This window comes from Pseudophryne corroboree, unplaced genomic scaffold (genome assembly GCF_028390025.1).
Source record: "Pseudophryne corroboree isolate aPseCor3 unplaced genomic scaffold, aPseCor3.hap2 scaffold_3261, whole genome shotgun sequence".
NCBI classification, from domain to species: domain Eukaryota; kingdom Metazoa; phylum Chordata; class Amphibia; order Anura; family Myobatrachidae; genus Pseudophryne; species Pseudophryne corroboree.
In genome coordinates, this window is record NW_026969946.1 from 193 (window position 1) to 5,073 (window position 4,881).

Below are 4,881 nucleotides of genomic sequence, written 5' to 3' on the forward strand. Positions count from 1 at the left end.
CTTTCTTTCTTCCATCCTTTGTAATATCATATTAAATATTAAGGTAGCAGTTTATAATCAATGACTAATGACAAGGAAAAAAAATAGTATACAAAGATGCTCCAGGTGAGGCTTGAACTCAAAACCTCGGCATTGCTCAACAGATACTGTCTTATAAGTACCGTGCACAGACCAATTGCGCCACTGGAGCAATTTCTAGCATTAATTGGTTATGCTAGATGTGGATTTTATTCAATACAATCAGTACAGTCATAAGAATTGAAAAAGAAAATCATTTTTGGTGATGAATGATGAGCAACAAAGGAACATGCATGCCAGATGGCACTTGAATAAGCTGTCCACGGTGATAGAAAAGGTTTAAAAAAAAACAACAACAATGTTATTTTTGTCATATTTTAGCTTCTGTGGTCATTTTTTACAAGCTAAGCACTGCAAGACTGTTTTACTGTTGAAGCAAGGATAAAATATCAACTCTAGTGATGAGGCACTTGCTGTAATGACTTCCAACTCAGACGGGACTTAAACCCACAACCACTGGCTTAGGAGAACAGTGCCTTATCCATTATGGCAGTGGTGCTTACTGATGTCCTTATTTAAGACTGATAGGTTTTTAATAGTCAATTATTTATTTTTGAAAAAAAGTGAAGCTGTTTACTGTGTTCTTTGCATTACCAAGTCCAGCAAGAAATGTGCTGGTACTAACCAGAGCTGTCAGTATGGATTATCATGCTATATTGCAGAAAATCAATTTGATGCAACTGCTTTACCAACAGTATGTTAATCTTTTCCATTGCTGTTTTGTTGGCTGACTGAAGGAAGATATGCAGTGCATTTGAACCAAAGCAGATGTGTGCTGACAACTTAAATGCACAATCATGTTTGTGTTTTTTCTTTCTTTCTTCCATCCTTTGTAATATCATATTAAATATTAAGGTAGCAGTTTATAATCAATGACTAATGACATAAGAAAAGGAAAAAAAACAGTATACAAAGATGCTCCAGGTGAGGCTTGAACTCACAACCTCAGCATTGCTCAACAGATACTGTCTTATATGTACCGCGCGCTGACCAATTGCGCCACTGGAGCACTTTGCAGCATTAATTGGTTATGCTAGATGTGGATTTTATTCAATACAATCAGTATAGTCATAAGAATTGAAAAAGAAAATCATTTTTGGTGATGAATGATGAGCAACAAAGGAAAATGCATGCCAGATGGCACTTGAATAAGCTATCCACGGTGATAGAAAAGGTTTAAATAACAACAACAACAACAATGTTATAATAATTAATGTCATATTTTAGCTTCTGTGGTCATTTTTTACAAGCTAAACACTGCAAGACTGTTTTACAGTTGAAGCAAGGATAAAATATCAACTCTAGTGATGAGACACTTGCTGTAATGACTTCCACCCCATATGGGACTTGGACCTCCTGGCTTAGGAGGGCAGTGACTTATCCATTATGCCAGTGGTGCTTACTGATGTCCTTATTTAAGACTGATAGGTTTTTAAGAGTCAATTATTTATTTTTGAAGAAAAGTGAAGCTGTTTACTGTGTTCTTTGCATTGCCAAGTCCAGCAAGAAATGTGCTGGTACTATCCAGAGCTGTCAGTATGGATTATCATGCTATATTGCAGAAAATCAATTTGATGCAACTGCTTTACCAACAGTATGTTAATCTTTTCCACTGCTGTTTTGTTGGCTGACTGAAGGAAGATATGCAGTGCATTTGAACCAAAGCAGATGTGTGCTGACAACTTAAATGCACAATCATGTTTGTGTTTTTTCTTTCTTTCTTCCATCCTTTGTAATATCATATTAAATATTAAGGTAGCAGTTTATAATCAATGACTAATGACAAGGAAAAAAAACAGTATACAAAGATGTTCCAGGTGATGCTTGAACTCAAAACCTCGGCAATGCTCAACAGATACTGTCTTATAAGTACCGCGCGCAGACCAATTGCGCCACTGGAGCACTTTGCAGCATTAGTTGGTTATGCTAGATGTGGATTTTATTCAATACAATCAGTACAGTCATAAGAATTGAAAAAGAAAATCATTTTTGGTGATGAATGATGAGCAACAAAGGAACATGCATGCCAGATGGCACTTGAATAAGCTGTCCACGGTGATAGAAAAGGTTTAAAAAAAAAAAACAACAATGTTATTTTTGTCATATTTTAGCTTCTGTGGTCATTTTTTACAAGCTAAGCACTGCAAGACTGTTTTACTGTTGAAGCAAGGATAAAATATCAACTCTAGTGATGAGGCACTTGCTGTAATGACTTCCAACTCAGACGGGACTTAAACCCACAACCACTGGCTTAGGAGAACAGTGCCTTATCCATTATGGCAGTGGTGCTTACTGATGTCCTTATTTAAGACTGATAGGTTTTTAATAGTCAATTATTTATTTTTGAAAAAAAGTGAAGCTGTTTACTGTGTTCTTTGCATTACCAAGTCCAGCAAGAAATGTGCTGGTACTAACCAGAGCTGTCAGTATGGATTATCATGCTATATTGCAGAAAATCAATTTGATGCAACTGCTTTACCAACAGTATGTTAATCTTTTCCATTGCTGTTTTGTTGGCTGACTGAAGGAAGATATGCAGTGCATTTGAACCAAAGCAGATGTGTGCTGACAACTTAAATGCACAATCATGTTTGTGTTTTTTCTTTCTTTCTTCCATCCTTTGTAATATCATATTAAATATTAAGGTAGCAGTTTATAATCAATGACTAATGACATAAGAAAAGGAAAAAAAACAGTATACAAAGATGCTCCAGGTGAGGCTTGAACTCACAACCTCAGCATTGCTCAACAGATACTGTCTTATATGTACCGCGCGCTGACCAATTGCGCCACTGGAGCACTTTGCAGCATTAATTGGTTATGCTAGATGTGGATTTTATTCAATACAATCAGTATAGTCATAAGAATTGAAAAAGAAAATCATTTTTGGTGATGAATGATGAGCAACAAAGGAAAATGCATGCCAGATGGCACTTGAATAAGCTATCCACGGTGATAGAAAAGGTTTAAATAACAACAACAACAACAATGTTATAATAATTAATGTCATATTTTAGCTTCTGTGGTCATTTTTTACAAGCTAAACACTGCAAGACTGTTTTACAGTTGAAGCAAGGATAAAATATCAACTCTAGTGATGAGACACTTGCTGTAATGACTTCCACCCCATATGGGACTTGGACCTCCTGGCTTAGGAGGGCAGTGACTTATCCATTATGCCAGTGGTGCTTACTGATGTCCTTATTTAAGACTGATAGGTTTTTAATAGTCAATTATTTATTTTTGAAGAAAAGTGAAGCTGTTTACTGTGTTCTTTGCATTGCCAAGTCCAGCAAGAAATGTGCTGGTACTATCCAGAGCTGTCAGTATGGATTATCATGCTATATTGCAGAAAATCAATTTGATGCAACTGCTTTACCAACAGTATGTTAATCTTTTCCACTGCTGTTTTGTTGGCTGACTGAAGGAAGATATGCAGTGCATTTGAACCAAAGCAGATGTGTGCTGACAACTTAAATGCACAATCATGTTTGTGTTTTTTCTTTCTTTCTTCCATCCTTTGTAATATCATATTAAATATTAAGGTAGCAGTTTATAATCAATGACTAATGACAAGGAAAAAAAACAGTATACAAAGATGTTCCAGGTGATGCTTGAACTCAAAACCTCGGCAATGCTCAACAGATACTGTCTTATAAGTACCGCGCGCAGACCAATTGCGCCACTGGAGCACTTTGTAGTTTTAATTTGTTATGCTAGATGTGGATTTTATTCAATACAATCAGTACAGTCATAAGAATTGAAAAAGAAAATCATTTTTGGTGATGAATGATGAGCAACAAAGGAACATGCATGCCAGATGGCACTTGAATAATCTGCCCACGATGATAGAAAAGGTTTAAAAAAAAACAACAACAATGTTATTTTTGTCATATTTTAGCTTCTGTGGTCATTTTTTACAAGCTAAACACTGCAAGACTGTTTTACAGTTGAAGCAAGGATAAAATATCAACTCTAGTGATGAGGCACTTGCTGTAATGACTTCCAACTCAGACGGGACTTAAACCCACAACCACTGGCTTAGGAGAACAGTGCCTTATCCATTATGCCAGTTGTGCTTACTGATGTCCTTATTTAAGACTGATAGGTTTTTAATAGTCAATTATTTATTTTTGAAAAAAAGTGAAGCTGTTTACTGTGTTCTTTGCATTACCAAGTCCAGCAAGAAATGTGCTGGTACTAACCAGAGCTGTCAGTATGGATTATCATGCTATATTGCAGAAAATCAATTTGATGCAACTGCTTTACCAACAGTATGTTAATCTTTTCCATTGCTGTTTTGTTGGCTGACTGAAGGAAGATATGCAGTGCATTTGAACCAAAGCAGATGTGTGCTGACAACTTAAATGCACAATCATGTTTGTGTTTTTTCTTTCTTTCTTCCATCCTTTGTAATATCATATTAAATATTAAGGTAGCAGTTTATAATCAATGACTAATGACATAAGAAAAGGAAAAAAACAATGTACAAAGATGCTCCAGGTGAGGCTTGAACTCACAACCTCAGCATTGCTCAACAGATACTGTCTTATAAGTACCGCGCGCTGACCAATTGCGCCACTGGAGCACTTTGCAGCATTTATTGGTTATGCTAGATGTTGATTTTATTCAATACAATCAGTACAGTCATAAGAATTGAAAAAGAAAATCATTTTTGGTGATGAATGATGAGCAACAAAGGAACATGCATGCTAGATGGCACTTGAATAAGCTGTCCACGGTGATAGAAAAGGTTTAAAAAACAACAACAACAATGTTATCATAATTAATGTCATATTTTAG

At 35.8% G+C, this 4,881-nt stretch overlaps 1 non-coding gene across 1 annotated transcript; it reads right to left on the reverse strand.

Moving 5' to 3' along the window:
• Nucleotides 1-4,573: 4,573 nt before the first annotated feature.
• On the reverse strand, nt 4,574-4,666 carry TRNAI-UAU (transfer RNA isoleucine (anticodon UAU)). Its single transcript is given in 2 exon segments — nt 4,574-4,609; nt 4,629-4,666. It is a non-coding gene; the product is annotated as a tRNA-Ile (tRNA).
• Between the last annotated feature and the right edge of the window lie 215 nt (nt 4,667-4,881).